This window comes from Vicugna pacos, unplaced genomic scaffold, assembly GCF_048564905.1.
Source record: "Vicugna pacos unplaced genomic scaffold, VicPac4 scaffold_109, whole genome shotgun sequence".
In the NCBI taxonomy this organism is placed as follows: Eukaryota; Metazoa; Chordata; class Mammalia; order Artiodactyla; family Camelidae; genus Vicugna; species Vicugna pacos.
Genome location: NW_027328789.1, coordinates 1,041,076 through 1,061,683, shown reverse-complemented (window position 1 = coordinate 1,061,683; position 20,608 = coordinate 1,041,076). Strand labels below are relative to the sequence as shown.

The 20,608-nt window shown below is 46.7% G+C and overlaps 1 protein-coding gene across 1 annotated transcript in view; it reads left to right on the top strand.

The window, feature by feature from the left end:
• Positions 1-20,608, top strand: part of LOC140694894 (trafficking protein particle complex subunit 9-like) — a 410,228-nt gene that overhangs the window by 237,076 nt on the left and 152,544 nt on the right. The gene's annotated exons all lie outside the window — the stretch shown is intronic.

Below are 20,608 nucleotides of genomic sequence, written 5' to 3'. Positions count from 1 at the left end.
AGCTCAGTGGAAGCAGAGGTTCTCCAGGAGGTCGTGTCTCTTCTGAATCAGCATCCAATACAGGTGAGCAAGAAGTACCCGACTTGGACACTGAAGACTACAATAGATGAGAGAGTGTGTTGAGAGAAATTAAGACCTATATTCAAAGAGAATAATCCCATATTCATGGAGCAGAAGGCTTCATTCTACTAAGATGACAAAGGTCCACGAATAGATCTAAGGATTCAAAGAATGCCTACCCAAATCCCAGGTGGTATTTTGCAGGAATTGACAATCAATCTAAAATTCACGTGGAAAATCCAGGAGGTCAGAATACATGAGTGAATCTTGAAAAAGAAGAACAAAGTTTGAGGAATGGAAAGTCAGATGGAACCCACGGTTAATACAAAACCTCTTTAAGCTGAAGATAACTGAGATTCAAAAGATGCAGAAGAAAAGCTGTCATGGAAGCCAATTCTCTCCTTTCCCTTTTCCCTATTAAGTTAGGTTGATAAAAAAGCCTTTAACTTTCACCATTTAACATGGTAGTTACTTTTCTGGTTGGCTCCTGCGTGTGCATAAATAAAACGTTTCTCTCGTTCATCTCCTCTTTACTTCTGTGGGCTCTTTGGGAGGGACTCTGGATTATGGGGACCTGCTCTTTTCTCACCTTCTTTAGTGACATCTTTTGTCCATGGTGAAGTTCTTAAAAAAAAGAAAAGTCTCATTGGTTTTGGGTCAGATTTGGAACATGCATACCTTTGGAGACCCCCTGGAGGAACAAGGGGGTTCAATACTGCCTGGAGAATTCACTTGTCAAAATGCCTAACAAGACGCTATTTGCAAGGGTTTTTTTTTTAAAGATACTTACCCTAAAACAAATCCCCTATCTAAACCTCTTGGATGATCAAATATAAAGAAAAAAGGAGAATCATGTCTGGCCTAAGAACACTTGCTTAACAAAACGGAAGGACAGAATCAGTTTCAGAGCAAAAATTAAAATGCATTTATACCATCAACCCTCCCACCCTTTTGTACACTGTCCTCATGTAATCTGCCAGATGGCCCCCTGGAGAAGGCCCTTTGCCCGGAACTCGTGCTCATTTTCAGAGCTCGGCCAAGCGGGAGGTTGGTCCCCAGGGCCTGAGAGGGGCTATGTGTGAAATCTTCTCTGCTGAGACCCAGCGGACTGAAGGTAACTGTGTTCTCTGAGGGAGAGAGAGCACACCGAGCCTCTGTGGAGGCATCTCTGAGACCCTCCCAAAGGCACAAATCTCTAACTCTGGACACGGGAATTTTTGATTGGCATCTTAGTTGGAAATCTCCTCCTGGATAGAAAGAAGCAGATTCAAGATGTTGCAATTGGATGGGCAGGTCGGCCTCTCGAATTAGTCGATGAGGAGGACACGCAATTCTCTGCAGAAGTAGGAACACCCATCCCTGCTCTGCTGACGTCATGTACAGAGAAACAGACGCGACTCTAGGGGGAATTCAAAACCCACCAACCTTTCTTACCGACGTCAACGTCCCCACTTTATTCTCCTGTCAGGTCTCTGCACAAAAACTGTGGCTCATCCCCAAATATCACACACCCATCACCCTGTACCACTCTGTGTCTGTGTCCAACTCGAGCATTAAGGCCTGTGACCGTTACTGTTAAATCGTGTCCCCCTTTCTGCCCGTCTCCCGCCATCATCCCAGTCCAACCTCGGTGTCTCTCTCCAGGTCAGCAGCACTCTTCCCACTGGCTTCCCATCAGCTTACCTTGCCCTGCTTCCATTGCTTATTCCCCATACGTTACCCACAACGGTCTTATTAAAGTATGAATCAGATCAAGTAGTTCCGCATTGCAAAATACTTTCGTGATTTTCCATTGTATTCAGAAGGATATCCAGAGTCCCTACCAAGGCCCTATGTGATCCGGGCCCTCACCGATCTCTGCAGCCTCAGCTCTCACCGTTCTGCTCCAGCCCATCTTCACCGCCCCGATGGTCCCCACCAGGACAGCTGCGTTTCTAACTCCAAGTCTAGTACTTACACTTCTTCCGGCCTGGGAGGCTTTTCTTGTCTGTTACCTACGTGGCTTATTCTTTTGCTTTATTCAGGACTTTGTTCAAATTATTTACCCTCAGAGAGGACTTATCTGACCAGATTATTTAAAATAGCACACACATATTTCCTATTCAAACATTTTCTCTCCTAATATGCTTTATGTTTCTTTGTGGCAATTATTAGTACCTGGCAGTACATCATATATTTATTTGCTTACTGGTTTACTGTCTGTCTTTCTTACTAGACCTATATTCATGGAACCACAAATAACTGTTTTAACCAGTAACTTTCAAACCACCTTTAAATGAATTCTTTTATAAGATGAGAATTTCAGAGGCTTCCACGGGTTGCTTAGGGGAAAAAAGAAAAAGGATTCAGGTTGAACTAATTTATTAAGGACCTGAGAGTTGGTTATTTATTTTATACATAGTAGTGTGTACCTGTTAATCCCAAACTCCTAGTCTAGCAAAAGGCCTAGCTGACTACTATTTTTAAAGGAATTTTTTCTTTTTAAACTGGGGTTGTTTGAGATCTCTTTTCTTCTTCGTTATTTTTCTTTTTTTAAAGATTTTTTTTATTATTTTTTTACATTGAGGTACCGCAAATTGAATCCAGCATGTACTCTACCCCTTGAACTATACCATCCCCTCCAAAGACAATTATTTTTATACTTTGACAATACCATATTGAATTAAGATTTTTGTTCCATTTTCCCTTCATAGAGTTTATAACTGAGGGAGAGAGTCAGAGGAAGCTCTGGGCCAACCCTTCCTTCTCAGCGGGTCACTACACAGCAGAGGAGCTTGGCTGTCTCCAGGCCCAGCTCACCTTTCTGCTCTGAGGGCCGACTCAGGCCACTTCTCTTACAGGCGGCATGTTAGAAGCAGCAGAAAGCCAACTAGCGAGCAACAATGACAAAACTGACCCACCTGCAGTTGGAAATCATCTGGTCTGAAACGTACCTCTTAAATCTCTTCTTCTTATTAGTGGATGGTTTTCAAAAATATTCCCAAGGGGATGAATCTCACTCCATTTATTCTGGATTTCTTGGGCCTTCTATGACTTTAACTGCAGGCTTCATTTTCTGCACAACATCTGCAGGGAAGCCAGGCAGAAAACGTGAACAGACCCTGCAGGCCGCGGCTGAGGCCTCCCGTCAAACATCCTTGTTGTGCAGAGCCTACGTTCATGGGACCAGTTTCATTACTGCTGTAATTAGTTCTTGTCCAAGTGTCCCACCGGAAATGTTTCTAGATAGAACGTGGCCTGACGCAGATGAGCAGTGGGGATGTGGGGTGCAGATGACACACAGACTGGAAGGAGAAAAGGGAAATGTTTCTTCAGGCTTCAGTTTGGAAGATTTCTGATTTTTATATGGACATTAAACTTGGTCAGGCTGAAGCACCATTTGCTCTAAGATGGGGTGATGTACACGTATCCCTACAACTTCAAAAAATATGTTGAAGCTGGGCGTAACAGCCTAGGGGACAGACAGCTTTGAGTGACACCTCCGTTCCAGGATGCCTATGATCTCGGGCTCACAAAGAGGAAAAGAATACACATATTTTGCCTCTGTAGTTCTATGTGAAATTATTTTGACCCTTGCCGGATGGTGTAAGATCAGAGAGCATGTAGTCTTTCGTACATCGCAAAGACGACAAGTCTTCTTGATGAGTCAGCACACTGTTTCCGATGGCGCGGGGTCTATGCCAGACATTAGCTGTCTAGACAAATACCATACAGCCCCCCATCCCTCAAGGAGATCACAGTGTGTCGTGGAAGATACAAATTTAAATAGATTTTCAAAACAATGTGGTAAGAGTCACTTTGCATCATATATACTATATGTTCAGAGGGGCTCTTGCACTGCCTGGGGCTGTGTTCTAGAAGATAGGGAAGGTGTCAGAGAGGAAATGCTTTCTGCACTGACATCTGACGGATTCCAGCAAATCTGTAGACCAGGAGAGTGCATGGTGGGGACGGGATTCTCAGCAGCTTGCGTGTCTCGTGCAGACCCCTGGTCATGTCTAAGAGCACTTTGCACTTAGGGAAGGAAGGTCAGTGAGGCTAGAGGCTGTGAGGAACTAACGGAAGCTGAGGCTGAAAAAAAGCAGCAATGAGGTGATGAGAAGGTGTGACGTTAAATCAGAGAGCGTGGACTTCCTCACACACGCAGCGTGGAATTCTTTGCGGTTTTAAGGAGGAGAGTGACACAGATTAGTCATTAAAAGTGAGCAAAGTGGATTGTTCACTCTAAAGTACAGCACTGGGGAGACTAGAAAGGGGTGGGAATTAATGCAGTGGGGAGCGAGGAGCAGGGACTTAGTTGGGAGACATTAAGGAATAGAATTGTAGTACTGATGGGGGTGAGGGAGTGGAAGAGTAAAGGAAAACTCCCAGATGTTTGGCACAGAAAAGAGATGGGACAGTGATGCCATTGTTTGAAAAAGTAAAACTAGTTCTGGGCGAGTGTAAATCCAGACAAACAGAGCTTGAGATTTTTATGTGCTAACCAAATGTGAATGTCTACTTGTCAATTAGAAATATATTTCTGGGACTGAACTGAGATGTCCATGCTGGAAAAGATTTGACAGTTAATCATTGGACAGAGGGCAGTTGAAGCCACGGGAATAAATGCCACCCACTGACAGTTTACCAAAGAAAAGGGAAGGAGGGCACTTCTGGTTCAGAAAATATGGCAGACCAGAATCTTGAAGACCCACTCACTGAAGACACATAAAAACGTAGGACAAAATGCTGCCAGTGTTTTCCTGTTTTTTTTTTAAGGGCACGTTTATTGTGGTATGATACCTGTACAATAAAATACACATATTTCACATGTACTACTTGGTGAATTTGATAAATGTCTACACCCAGAAAACCATAACCACGATCAAGATAGCTAACATTTCCATCACTCCCCAAGAGGGGCACTTTTCGAATCCCCATATTTATCCCTTCCCATCTCCTTCTCTCCCTGTGAACCGTAAGTTTGTTTCTCTATGTCTGTGGGTCTGTTTATCTTCTGTATTTAAGTTCATATGTTTCTTTTTTTGATTCCACATATAAGTGATATCATATGGCATTTTTCTCTTTTTCTGGTTTACTTCACTTAGAATGACTATCTCTACGTCCATCCATGTTGCTGCAAATGACATTATTTGTTTTTTCATGGCTGAGTAGTATTCCATTGTATAAATATACTACTACTTCTTTATCCAGTCACCTGTCAATGGACATTTGGGTTGTTGCCATGTCCTGGCTATTATAAATACTGCTGCTGTGAGCATTGAGGTGCATGTGACTTTTTGAATTAGAGTTTTCTTCTGACATATGCCCGGGAATGGGAAGGCTGGATCATGAGTTAAGTCCATTTTCAGTTTTTAAAGGAACCTCCACACTGACTTCTCTAGTGACAATGCAGCCCATCTTGTGAAAGCAGAGCCATGCTCAGAAAGTAATGGGTATTTCTAAGGGCCAGACATGAAGTGCAGTGAGTGTGGCCTGTTCAAGAATCAGAGGGCAGTCTGCCAGGGCTGGAGGAGAGTGACAAGGGAAGTGTGGTACAGGTAGGAGTCAGACCATGTGGGGACATGGCAGGCTGGGATAAGGAGCCTGGACTTCCAGTAATCCCTTGGTAACCATGGGGCACTGGTTCCAGGACTCACCCTGAAGTCAACATCCATGGATGCTGACGCCTCTTGTATAAAATGACATAGGACTTGCATGGGACTCATGTACATCCCCCCATCTACTTTTATATATATATACAAACTTTTTTTATTGAGTTATAGTCATTTTGCAAAGTTGTATCAAATTCCAGCATACAGCACAAGTTTTCAGTTATACATGAGTATACACATATATTTGTTGTCACTTTCTCTTTCACTGTGTCCTCCTGTGTACTTTAAGTTATCTCTAGATTACTCATGGTATCTAATACAACATGAATGTTATGTAAGTAGTTGCCAGTGTATGGCAAATTCAAGTGTTGCTTTTTGAAACTTTCTGTTTTTTCAACAATATTTTCAATCCACCGTTAGTTGAATCTGCTGGATAGGGAGGCCCTAGATATGGAGAATCCCCAAGCTCCTCCTTCCCACATCCTATATTTTCACTGCAAGCACTGAAGGGGTCCAAACATAGAAGAGACCCATCTACCTGCTGGAAACCCTGAGGAATTCCGTCAGCGTATGTAGAGCAGGAGAGAAGGTTTAGGGCCAACTAGTGGGAAAGGAGGGCCTGCCTGGAGAGGATGGAGGAAGGACAGTAGTGGAAGCCATCACGTACTCTTACTGGAACTAGCTGACAGCAGTGAGGGACGCCAAGGAACTGGGTACACGTCACGTGTGGGGCGATCCTGGCCACCAGGTGCAGGGTTCACATAACTGGGACCCAGTTTGCAAGATCAAAATAACAAGGAGGCAAAGGGGCTGCCTCAGTCCCAGGATCCTGACAACGGCCACAGCGACGTGACCCCAGCTAATGCGGTTCCCCTAGTAAGCCAGAAAAACGAAACTCTGAGCCAAGATATTGCAGATTCCACTGCAGCCACATGGATAACTAGATCTCTAACCTGACAAAATGTAACCACCAGAAACAGGAATCTTTCCTTTTCTCTTCCTTTGGAACTTTGGACAGGGAGTCACAAATCTTTGACGGGAACCACCTATAAACCAATAGAGAGCTCACTTTTTCAGGAATAAGCATGGAGAAAAAGAGTGGGGTGATGGTTTAAAGCAGAAGTCAAAGTTGAAGCCCATCTGAGAAATGGTAAAAATATGTTTCTCAATGAATTCGAGTTATGGCAAAAAGAAGGAGGAAGGTTAAGGAAATCTCTATTAATATCCATTCACCATAAAAGACTAGCCAGCCATAAAAAGACAACACCTTAAATTAATAATTTTTTTTTTTGGTGATGAAAAACAATGCCTTAATTTAAAACAAGGCTTGGGCCATCAACAACACTCTGAGAATTGTTGACCAGGAGAACATAAATCTGCATATAGATATGTAAGTGTTCCAAGTCCACCACTCAAAAACAATTAGTCAATCATGTGTCCAGTTGATTGGGAAATCCCAATAAGTAAATAACTCAAAAGTGGGAAAGACATGGGATTAAATAGTGGTAGTGAGCAATGAAATCCAAGATGTATATACCTATATTTTCTTTGTTAATGTAACAAACTTAAAGCAACTGTCTAAAAAGTAGTAACTGGAGCACACAAACACACACACACACAATTTAGAACAACAGAGAGGTAAAATATGCTAAATTTATCATTATTGAGGAACAGGATCTAATAGATTATTTCATTTTTGAGACTCTTATAGGAATACTGGTCCAATTGCATAAAAATTTATGAACTTAGAGATGATTTATAAAGATTTAGAGAGAATTTTCTTTAAGAGGCAATATAGCTTCCAAATCACTGAAGAGAAAATTAACAATAAAAAAATTAATTAATCTAGGTAATATGGAGTAACACTGACCATATTTACCACCCTAAAATAAACCACAAAATGGATAAAATATATGAAGCAATGATTTTTAAGACACGTGGAAACGATCATCCACTAGGACCTTGCCTTGCCACCTCAATACCAAGGCTCCTAGGCCTCCTACTGCCATCACAAAGGATGTCCACCAGGAGGCGACATTTCCTTCCTCTGCTCCTACTGCAGAGCCAGTCCTGAGCAGTCCTTTTCCAGGTGTTGGCAGGCAGCTCCCAGAAGTGCTCTCGTGGGCCTTGGTCCCTTTTGGCCACCAGCAAAGGGATCAAGGATGAGCAGTGAGCCTCCTTCCTCATCCAAGACCTAGGAAACTATCTGACTTCTGAGCAGCCCTTCACTCTTGTCTGCTGTCTGGTACTCTCCACCCGGCTTCCCGAGTCCCCGGCACGGGCAGCCTGCACACTGGCCACAGCCCATCAGAATCTGTTCCCCCGCCAAGAGGCCACGCATGATCATGAGCAGGGCTCCAGGCCTCTGGAGCAGTGCGGCTTGGACTGGGTCCTGGCCCTGGGCGCGCGAGCTCCATGCCCTTGGTTGAGTCAGTCAACATCTCTAAGCTACAGTTTCCTCATCAGTAAAATGAAGACATAATCAATATGGAAAAAAAACAGAATCTGAGGGGGACTAAATTTCTGGTGATTGAAGATAATTTTAATTTTGATTTATACAGCAAAGGACATCATACAATTTTTACTACATCGTATTTCTAAAGGACAGCTTCTACTATTAAAAGTAATGCATGCACGTACACACAAACACACGTGCAGACACACTGGCTCTAGTCCACATACATCCCCACGGGCACACACACATGGAGTCATGTACCACCCACACACCCATAACATACGCACAACCACACACATCCTCAGGCGCACACACACACATAACATACAGAACCACATACATCCCCAGGTGCACGTGAGCACACACAAACACACAGTCATGTACAACACACGTCCCCAGGTGTGCGCGTGCACACACACACGTCTTACACACTTTGGCGTTATTCTAAATCAATTTACAATTGAGGGTCACAGTGTCCATTGTTTTATCCACTCAGAAGGTCCTGACTTTGGAGCGTGAAGCAGGAGCTCTCCTCTCTGGAGATGGTCTTTACCAATTACAGTCTCAGTAGAGCCAACATAACTGCTCTGGACCTTTGGAAGTGCAGGCCAGAGCATACCTGGGAGCTCACATCCTGTACATGTAAACATGTTAAGTGCAGTAGGTTCTAAAGTCCTGCCTTTACAAATATACGTTCATTATAAGGGGGAAGACCAGGTTCAAATTTAGAATTCCAAGACACAGGGGAGTCCGGCAAAGAAAGTGAGCGTGTGGGGAGAGCTGATTCCCAGTCTCTGACCACTAGCCTGATCCTTTTCTTCCCAATGCTGGGTCCATCCCTTGCCACAAGTGGCCTTGGATGTTCACAGGGGGACACTCAAAACTCACATTCGGGATCTGCTCATACCCTCCATACATACAGCTGCCCTTTGGCCTCTCTGTGAGTCCTGGGAATCTGAGCTTCCGGGAGAGCCGGTGCAGGCACTAGGAATGGGTCAGGGGCTGCTGAGACAGGGCATCTGGGGTCCTGGGCTTCTAGAGCATGGGATGGAGCCAATGACCCTGCCCCCTTGGCCCTGCTGACTCCACCCCATGGAGGGCGTGGCCAGAGGAAGTGTCAGGGCCAGAGGGACCCTCTGCAGTGCAGGACCCAGGGCAGCGGGCCCCCTTGCCGGGGTCTAAGAGCAGAAGGCCTAAGGAAAGATCTGAAGAGGCTGTAAGGTATCTTCATTCCCATTAATTAAACAAAAATAAAAGCATACCACAGGCGTGAGTGGAAAGGGATTTGTTAGAACAAGGGAAGGCACTTGCCAAGGTCTGGCCATAGAGGGCTGGTGGGTTTGTCAGGTTGATGAGGAACCAAGAGGCTGTTAGTCCCTTCTGGGTCTAAACACCTCTTGAATTCCTCCGGGTGACACTGAAATGCAGTGAGACACGGAACTCTCTTAAGTTGTTAAAATCTTCATGGTGAACCATTCAACTCTCTCCTCATTCTTGGCTGCGAAAGCACGATAAACACAGGCCAGAAACTCATCAGCCTGTTGGTTGGTTCACTATCCGTCTGGCGCCTCCTCTTGTAGGAGCCTTTATCACATCACCCAGGGCTGACCCGGCTCAGGATTATAGCTGATTTTCCGCAGGTGGCATCACTTGCTAGTGACATGAAGCAGGCACATTAGCCACCTCCCAAACACTGAGGCTCCTCCTGGGAGGAGCCTTCAGACCCCCAATCCAGCCTCTGCACCACGATGTTCCTTAGTGTCACTACCGGTTTGCTGCCTTGGCCTCTAGCTTTGACCAGATCCTCGCCAGATTGTCGATAAATATCACCCATATACCACATCTAAGCTTGCGGTCCAGATGTGACCATGGTTCTTATTTTCTTCCCATCGATGGATTGTTTGATCTTTGTGTAATCATGTCGACAGCAAGGCCAGTACAGCCCTCTTGAGGCCTCCCCGAGCCGCCTCTGTGTATAACTGTCCTAGCACCCCAGGGGATCGGGTCTGAAGCCTGGCACTCAGACACGAGGATGTCAGCTGGAGAGACAGGAATCCACTCCTGCTGTGGCTTCTGCTGTGGCTCAATGTGGCCATAAAAACGGATCCCACAGGCCCTGACGTCACTTGACTCACTGCAGGGATGCTCCCACACTGCCGCGTTCCCCCAGAGACTGAGGGCTTTCTGCTTGTTCCGGAAGGCCCCACCCCCGAGGGGACACTGGGTCCAGTGGAGCGTCCAGCCTGCTTCCCCGCCAGCCCTTAGGGCCTTTGTGGGGCCTGGAACATCAACTAACCTCCCCTTAGGGACCCCTTTGTCCTTTGCAGCCAACAGACCTAGGTCATAAGCACTTTAACTCACCTGAGGGTGTTTTCCTCACTTCAGGGGCAGTGAGGACTGGGCTTCTTCACACTCCAAGTGCCCCTGGTCTGGATGCAGACAGTCTGGCTCTCCCCCAAGTCCTGCAGGTTCCGGCCACACCTCCTGCTGGTCACGGAGTCTGTGCTGTATTCTCTTCCAGGACAACAGGTGCACTCTGCCCCCCGCCCCGTCCCCACCAGCAGTGGCAGAGGTGGAGGACAGGTGGGTGAGCTTGGGCCTGAGACACTGCCCTGAAATCAGTGCCCCAGAGGCCGCTGGTGACTAGAGGGACCACGGGGAAGAAGGCAGCATGGGATGGGAGGGGGGGAAGATTCAGGATAACGAGATGAAAAGGGGAACAGATAGCACCGTGAGGACCTCGACCATGAAAGGGAAGAAGATAGACAGTGACAGCTGGAGCGGTGTTGGCGTTAAAAGCTGCGGGCATTTTCATTTAATTTTATTAATTACCATTACATATAGTGACATATTTTTATTTGATTAAAGATTAGGTGCCATGTCATATAACAGGATATAGTATATTATTTATTAAATAATACATAATAGTAGATATACTAGCATGTTATGTTCTGTTTATTTATTATCAGATAGTATATAATACATATGTAGTTATTTATATACATAATATATAATTCATGCATCTATATAATATATAACACATAACAATGTAGGATTATGAATATTATATTTTATAACAAGATTACATAACAATAATGATGTAATATTATCCATTGTATATCTTGGCTCATGACACATTCTCACCTTAAGTGCCTGTCAGAAGTATTTATGTATTAAAATTAATATTATAAGAAACAGTTGTGAACCTGTCACCCAGCACCAGAACAGGACTATTGACAGTGACATACTGTGTCCTATCCTGCCCTAGGCCTCTTCTCACAGGAAGTAACCAGCATCCTGAATCCTGGCTTACACTTGCCTTGTGTTACTTTCACACACACAACATTTAAGATCAGTTAAAACAAATGAACTGCAGGTACATGCAACGAAGTGGATGCATCATACACCCTATGTTAAATTGAAAAAGTAAGCCCAAGAAGGTAGCCTATAGTGTGCTAAGCTTTTAACTGTGTATATATATGTCAACTAAACTCACTAAATTAAGAACAACTACAGCTAGAGTCCAGGTGGGATAGGGACAGATAAAAGGGGAGGTGAGCAGATTTGCTGCAGGTGAGCGAGTTCCCTTCAAGTAACATGTCATTCTCTCTGAAGCAGGAGGCAAGGCCATCTGCTGGGAGTCAGGGAAGAGACAGAGGGAAGCTTAGAGGTGTGCAGAGAGCATAGAATGTTGACACCACTGTGTGGCAAGTGGGGAAATGTGCTCACTAGAGAAATCCTGGAGGATTGCCTGGCAGTGGCAACATGCTGGGCATTGATTTGTAGTCTTAGAAATCTGTGCTGGGAGAGCCTGCTGCCTGCAGGCTCAGAACAAATAGAGCTGGGTGAACCGAGATGGAAGTCATCCTGGTGAGGAAATGAAAAGATCAAGGGTCAAGGGAGTTTTGTTTGTCATAAAGAGAGTGCTGACTGTGGATGCAGAGCTGGAAGGTGGGGAAGTGGAAGTAAGAGGAACGTGGACAGGTAGGAAAGCAGAGGAGTCAGTGCATGATGCCCCAGTGAGGGTGAAGGAGGGCCAACGAGGCTGGTGGAGAAGCAGCTGGATGGCTAGAGTTGGGCACATAAAGGAGAGAGGCTGGACCTGGGGTGGAGACACGCCCGGGTATGAGCCCGGGGGTAGGGTGAATGGGAGGTGTCTGGCTCAGGCTGACGGAGAAGAAGACCCTACAATGACCATACTGGGTGGTGGAGGGAGAATCAACATTGACGTCTTGATGGTAGGCGGTGAGGCAATACAGAGTTGGTGGTCCAGCTGCTCCTGACTGAGGCAGATGAGCAGGGAGGCCAGGGAGGCAGGCACTGCTAGGAATGGACTGGGTTTTCCAGGTGTTCCCAAGAGAGGAGGAGAAATCACCTCATGGGGGAAAGTGAGCACAAGGAGGTCAACCCAGGCTCCTGATCAAACGGAGAGTGTGAGGGGGCAAATCGTCAACTCCAGAGATGGTGGCCTAGGAAGCAGGGACCATGGGTGAAGTGAGGGGACACTCAGAGAAGAGAGAGAGATGAGTCTTCTGGGTGTAGGGGGAAGAGAGGCCCCAGGACAAAGGAGCACAGGGGCACAGTGATGAGGATGGACTGGCTCTGTTGTGACACTGCAGGAATGGCTGGATCTTTGTCCTGAGGGCTTAGTTTGGGGGGGCTACTGGCCTCATGAGGGCCCCCCTCTCAGCAGCCTGGACAGATGCTCCCGCTCCTGATAGCTCTGTGGCCACCACTGTTCCCGGAAGGGTTCTGCCTCCATCTTCTATCAGACATTCCTGCCCAGTCCCCGACTGCCAGCGAGGGAGCCTGGGCCTCAAAGCCGTTTGCCGTGGAGGGACACAGGCTCCTTAGAGAAGCAGGCTGATCTTATTTTTCTCCGTAACCCACGGCCTAGCAAAGCGCCAGCCTATGGGTGGGCCATTCAGTGGCTCGGATACTTCTTAAATTAACTCAAAGCAGTAGAATAGCAGAGCTGGAGGAAGTGACCACTGAGCTCACAGAGTTCACTGCCCACACCCCCATTCTACAGATGAAGAAACAGAGGCCAAGCAGCCAAGGTCATGCTGCTCTTTAATGCTGGCCTCTGTTGGGCATACCAAGTGATGAGCTGCACTGAAGGGCCTGAGAGGGGGCTCTGGAGTCAGACAGCTTGGGTTCAAGTCCCACCCCTGCCATTTACTAGCTGTGTGATTAATGACTGTCCTTCCTGTAAAGTGCCACCTCATTTGTTTGTCATGAACACAGAGTTCCTGGAACAGCAGGACAGAATTCTTTAAAGGTTTGCTGTTGCTTTTGTTACTATTATCACCAAGTGAACCCTGAAATGAAGAACAAAGACAGCAAGATTTTTTATTTTAAAAGATTTTAAAATACGATGATGACTGTTTGATTTAATCTATTCAAGTTTGCATTTGACCATTATTAACAACTGCACAATGGATGACTTTTGAGGAAATGTTACTTCATGTCTTTAATTCTCACTAACTACACAGGCTATTCAACAGGAAGCAATTTTTTTTCCAGGAAGAGGGACAAAAAGTTAACAATATCTCTGTACCTCTCGGTTCCCAGTGAGTTGGTTGTGATCTGTCAACCCAACTTTGGGGAAATGCCCTCTCCTCCTGGGCTCGCTGCACTGCCACGTGGCCTCCAGGGGGCGATTTACCCCCACACGAATCCAGTATCTTGGTTCATATCTTTTTCTTCAGATCCCTCAAGGACTGCCCATGCACCAGGGCCCCATCTGCCCCGCCAGTCTCACCTGCTGGCCTCCAGGAAACTATCCTGGGTCTCAACCATCCTCTGTTCCTATGCCCGCCCCACTACTCTTCATTTTGTCCTTCAAGTGTGGGCTCCTGTGGCTTGCCACCAAGCAGGGGTCTCCCAGTCCTCCACCTTGGGGAACTGCATCGTCCTGCACAGTGCCTAGCGAAACTGTGTGGAGGCCGGAAGAATACAGGACAACAGGTGCTCAGAGGGGCTGCCTTTCCCACTGCAGGGGCCCTGGAGAGCTTTCTCCCAGCTGGTTATTCACAGGCGCTGAAGCTGTGGAATCTCGATCTTACCAATTTAAAGGGCATCATCACTAATTACAAAAGAAATCATTTTTTCAGTAGCAAAAGGAGAAAAGACTTTGTGCCCCATGCCCCCATCTTTCTTCCTCCGCCTTCAGAGGTGATTCTCACTCTCTGGGCAAGGGTAGAAAGCAACAAACAGAATATTATTTTTCAATGATTCTTCTTTCCCACTCTGAAGATTGCATCCCAAGACTGATGAAGGCTAGGATGGTTTGGCTTCCCTGTACTGAGTATTCAGAGGCTCAGGGTGGAGGGGGTTAGGGAGATAATTCAGCATTATGGAACCAAACAGAGACATTAAAAGGTTCTACTCTAAACAGAAAGGAAGCAGGATGCTATAGAAATGGGAAAACCATCATTGGAAATGAAATAACGAGTTACAAGACAATAAACATGAAGATGTAAAAAAGAAAAAGTATATCAAAATACAAAAAGGTGGGAAAGGGAGACGGTAGCAAGAAAAGATAGATTTTTTTCTCTTTCTTTTTCCTTTTTCTCATTATTCTTAGGATGTGTTGGAGCCTACGTGATTATCAGTCTAAAGGAAATAGATATGATAATGGGTTGATATACTTGAAAAATAGGGTAACCACAAATCGAAAGCATATAATACAGTTGAAAAAAAAAACCAAAAAAGAAACAAACTCTAAATGGCTTAAAGACTTAAACATTAGACAAGACGCTAAAAAACTCTCAGAAGAAAACATAGGCAAAACATTATTTGACATATATCTCAGCAGTGTTTTCCTAGGGCAATCCACCCAAGCAACAGAAAATAAAAGCCAAAATAAACAAATGGGACCTAGATACACCTATCAGCTATTTCAAAGCAATAGAAACCATAAGCAAAATGAAAAGACAACCTATGGAATGTGAGAAAATATTTGCAAAAGATGAGACTGAACATGGCTTAACTTGTAGACTATAAAAATAGTTCATACAACTTAATAAGAAAAAAAAATAAACAACCCAATCCAAAAATGGGCAGAACAACTAAACAAGCAATTCTCCAATGAAGATATACAAATGGCCAATAGGCATATGAAAAAAAGGCACAATATCGCTAATTATCTTAGAAATGCAAATCAAAACTACAATAAGTTATCATCTCACACTACTCAGAATGGCCACCATTCAAACATCCACTCACCATAGATGCTGGAGAGGCTTGGAGAAAAGGGAACCCTCCTACATTATTGCTGGGAATGTAGTTTGGTGAAGCCAATGTGGAAAACAATATGGAGATACCTCAAAAGAATAAAAAAGACATCATTTGATCCAGCAATCCCACTCCTGGGCATATATCCAGAGGGAACCTTAATTTCAAAATATACCTGCACCCCAATGTTCACAGCAGCATTGTTTTCAATGACCAAGACATAGAAGCAACCTAAACGCCCACTGACAAATGACTGGATAAAGATGTAGTATTTAGATATAAAAGAATATTACACAGTTGTAACAAAGAAGGAAATAATGCCATTTATAGCAACATGGATGGACTTGGAGATTATCACACTAAAGTGAAATAACTCAGACAGAGAAAGACAAGTAACATATGATACCACTTATATGTGGAATTTTTAAAAAAGATACAAATAAACTTATTTACAAAACAAAAACAGACTCACAGACTTAGGAAACAAACTTAGGAGTTTGGGATTAACAATTACAAACTACTATATGTAAAACAGACAAACAGCAAGGATTCACTGTAGAACACAGGGGAAAGTGTTCAGTATCTTGCAACCTATAATGGAAAAGAACCTGAAAAAGAATAGACTATGTATATGTACAACTGAATCACTATGCTGTATACCTGAAACTAACAAAACAGCTGTATATCTGAAACTAACTAAACATTGTAAATCAACCACATTTCAATTAAAGAAAAGATAAGCTCTAAATAGCTGTATTCAAAGAAAATCTTCAAATCTTACCTCCTACAAAAAGTAAAATGGGAAGCTTGAGCAGGACCAAATTATACTGAATGAGAGGTTACATACCTTCTCCAGCACGTGGCCCATGGTACACATACATCGTGTTTTCCTTCAGGTAAGAATGGCCCTTACTGCCCAGGGAGCGAGTCCTGCTGGGACAAGGCCTCTGTGGCAGTGGCCTCCTTGTCACCGCTCCATCTCACCAGAAGGCCAGGGTTTTCAGAGGGGAGGGAACACAGAGCTCATACACTTCAGATATATTTCCTGAGAAAAACTGTGGAAAGACCAAATTCACCTGCAGTGCAGGAAACATGAGCACGGCCCCTAAGCAGACTGACAAACCCAAAGCAAGACGGCCCGATGTTCACATCGGAACCAGAACAAAAACCGTCTGGCCCCAGTTAAACGATCACCATCTCACCTGCAATGAACTGTTCGTACTCAGTGTCAGGGATGTTTCTGTTGAGACTTGAGAGATCAAAACAGTCAGACCAGGGAATCCGGACCTGGTGGATGTCCAGGCTCTGCTAATGGTAGAGGCGGCCCCAAGGGGTATCACCAGCACCGACTCTTCTATTTTCAGCAGGGTCTTCAGGAGGAAGGCGATGTGGATACAGACGCCCCTACGGAGGCTGAAGCCCTCCGGAGGGTTGACATAACACAGAAGGTACCTGGCAGGGAGCAAAGGAGAGCGGGTCTTCAGAGCCAGGTCTCTGCACAGGAATCCCGGCTTAGATAGAACAGATACAATGGGAATCTCTGCACAGCACATGGCCTAGACTCAAGACACGTTCAGCAGCTTCTGGTTTGTATAGTGGAGGCACTGCCCACCGATCTCTGTGTGGCCAATTATTTCGAGTCCGGGAGCACATGCAGAAGACATCTTGGCATCTGTCTATCAACGCTAAGCACCTGACTAGTACCTGAGCACCCGTTCTCCAGGGAATCTCAAACTTCTTGGCCTAAAGACCCCTGTACACTCTTAAATACTGAGGACTTCAAAAGGCTGCTGTTTATGTGGGTTAAATCTATCAATAGTTCCTGTGTTAGAAGTTAAATAAGAACTTTAAAAAATGCTTATGAGTTCACTTAAAAATAATAACAACCTACTACATGATACCATTAATACTCTTAAGCAAAAAATAAGTATATTTTTCTAAACAAAAATCATTAATGAGAGGAATAGCAGTGATTTTAATTTCTGAGAATCTCTTTTGGACTGGTGAGAGCTTAATTCTATCTGCCTCTACATTACCTGTTTTGTGATATCATAGACTAGGTTTTCCCTGGAAAACCCCACAGGAAACTCGGGAGTGCAAGAGTGTGCAAAAGGCAGGTGACTTCCCGGCGTTCCTACGAAAATAGTCTTGCATCTCAGGGGCCTCGGACTCACTTTGATAACTGCTGCCCTACCCTAGGCGAGACTCTCCTACACAAGAGCCAGGCAAGTGTCCTGGCTTCTTTAATGAGTTACCGCAGCAACACCCCTCCCTTCTCTGTGTTAATGTTTCCCACAACCTCCATTACTGCAGATGAGGATGTAATCCTCAACTGAGGCCTCTAATCCCAGAAGACTACCAACCTTGAAAGGGAGGGCCCATCTACCATCTCTACACCCCGCACAGTCTATTTTGAGTCAAGCCCTAGATAACTGCTAATTGACACTGACCCTTGTCTTATTCCTGAGTTTTAGCGAAGGAGCCAACATCTGGATGGAACTGAAATTTCCCTGCTGATATACAAGGCTGATAAACCACCCTATTCCAACATCTGATTCTGGGGCTCTTCAAAACGCGGGTAAGGCCCCGCTTCATAAAAGACGGGTCCTCCACCTGCCCTTCCCAGGGGTTCTGGGAGGCCGCGGCCACGCAGGGCTACCCGGAGTCGCGGTCCAAGCCCCAGAGCCCGAGGGGGAGGAAAGCCGGAGGCTGTGCCCCAGCCCTGTCCCCCCCGCCCCAACCCGCTCCCCGGCACCACAGCCCTCCCCGGCCGCCACACCAACCCGGATCCCACCCCGGTCCATGTCCACTGGCCCCGCCAACGGCGCTGCCGTACGTTTACCGTCTGTGAGACGCCGCCCCAGAAAGGATGTCGGCCGCCGACTGACGCGGCCAGAACTAGTGGCCCGGCCAAGCAAGCCGCCATCCCCAGCAGCAAACACCGCCATGGTCCCGGGCAGCTGCACACTTCCGGAGCCCGCTGCCTGCCCCAGAAGCGCACGCCAGCCCGCGAGGAGCGCGGCGTCTTTATCCATGGCAACGCCGCGGGGCCCTCCCCTAGCGCTTGCGTCTGCGTCCTCCCGAGGTTAGACGTGCGAGAGCAGAACTTTCGGAGCCAATGGGAGCAAGGGCGCGGCCAGGACGGGGGTGGGGGGAGGCTTATGGGGCAGCTGGGTGGGGCCGGGGCGGGCGGGGCCGCGCGGAGGTCCTCAGCTGCAGGTGGCACCGGCCGGAGGCTGGGGCAATGCTGCCAACAGTGGGCGGGGCGGCGGGGCAGCGGGGCGGGGGCACCCTCACCTGTCTGTGTGCGGGGCTCAGCCTGGGCTCCGCGGCCTCCGCTTGCACCGGAAGTGGACCCAGGCTACCGGTGGGCAAGATAGAGGACTGAGCCCAGGCAGGCACGGCTGGCCAGGTAGGGCACCTGAAGTGCAGATCCGCCAGGCCGGCTGCCGGCCTTGAATACGCGCTGCTAGGCAGTTTCCAAGAAGACGGGATCTGTCCCAAGAGGGGAGGTAGGGCAGGGTGCCAGATGCCTGGTTGGGTGCGGTCTTACAGGAGAGCCACGTTGAGAGGGTGCAGAGCAGCCCCTGTGTTGGCGGGGCTAGGAATTTGGGGTATAGGGTGGGGATGATGTGTGCCATTCCCTGTGGTCTCCCAAAGAACTCGCACCCCCAAGCAAAGGACCCTGCTCCCTCCACCCTTCACTGCATCCCCTGCCTTCCCCAGCACCACCGCCCCTGCCCCCGGAGGGTCCCATGACCTCTCCCCACACCAGGCACCGTCCCTGTTACAGGTACTTATCTCCTGGTGGTTCCAGCCCAAGGGTGGGGGCTGTATCTGACCAGTTAGGATGCCTGGAGCCTTTGTATGAAACCTCAGACTATAATGCAGGCGTGCACAGAGGCCCCTCAAACAGGATTCCCTGTATTCCCTCCCCACCACGCACCCACAGCGCAGCTGCCACACCAGGCCAAGCCTGCTGGAGGACCGCTGTTCCCTCTCCACCTGTCCCTGATCAAGAGTGCACCGCCCACACTGCTGGGTATTTAGTGGGCCTTAGAAGAGCAGCTGGTATTTTCATGGACAAATATTTGCTCTTTTGGGAAGAGTTGAGTGCAAAGGGATGTAGGGTATGCCTTTTCTGTTGTCCTGGAACTGGTGACTAGGATGCAAACTTAAGTCAAAGCAGTTTTTAGAGAGAGCCGCAATATATCTTACCCAAAGATCACTGTTCCCCTACAAAGGCAACACCACCTGGCGGGTGGGGTCCTGGTCCCTCTTTCTGGAGGTTGGGCTTTGCACCCTCCAGCTGGGACAGAGCCCGAAACAGCTCTGAACACGCTCCAACAGGCTTTCCCAGCACAAACTGCCTTTATTTTGAATCTGGCTGAAGGAAGCAGCTGAGAAATCTGGGTAAATCTTCCTGGGTGTAACCATGCCTTTTGTGCTGAATGAAAGAGCGGCTCTCCACATGCTTACATCTTAGAACTGAATGTGTGTCGAAGCCTTCATGCATGTAGCATGTTGGGAACAGCGTTTCATGGTGAGGGGAACTCTATAACTTACATGTGTATGGGGAAGCCCTCACTCCAACAGGCTTTTCCTGCACAAACTGCCTTTATTTCGAAATTGGCTCTTGCTGAGAAATCTTGGTAAGTGTTCTTAAGTGTAGCCATGCCCATTATGCAGGATGAAAGAGCGACTCTACACTTTTTCACATCTCAGAAATGAATGTGTGTTGAAGCCGTCATTCATGTAGCGTGTTGGGAACACAGAATTTAGTGGTGAGAACTATGTAAATTACATGTCTATGATGAAGCACTCTCTCGAGCCGGGTATTCCAGTGCATACTGCCTTTATTTCGAAACTGGCTTCTCAGAAGCCTGTGGTCTCCACTGCAGGTCTGTCTCCAAACCCAGGGCCAGCATGGTAACTCTGCTCCCCCTGTCTATTCTGGAAGTTCTAGGTGTCCTCCATGGCCCTTCCACCATTATGTTTTTGGAAAACCCCGCAGATGGAATGGGCCTGAGAACAGGAGAGCTGGATGCCAGAAGCCACTGCCCAGTGTGAGGCTCCTGGGAGGGGCATCTCCTCTCCGTGGGCTCTGATCTAACCTCCCCTCTCCCCCACCCCCACCCCTCTCCTCCTGCATTTCCTGATTGATCCCTGGATAATGGTCCATACCAGGAATGACCTGGGAGAGGTTTTATGAGTCTTTAAGTGGAAAAAAAAAAGAAATCTTTAGACAAGTTACTGAAAG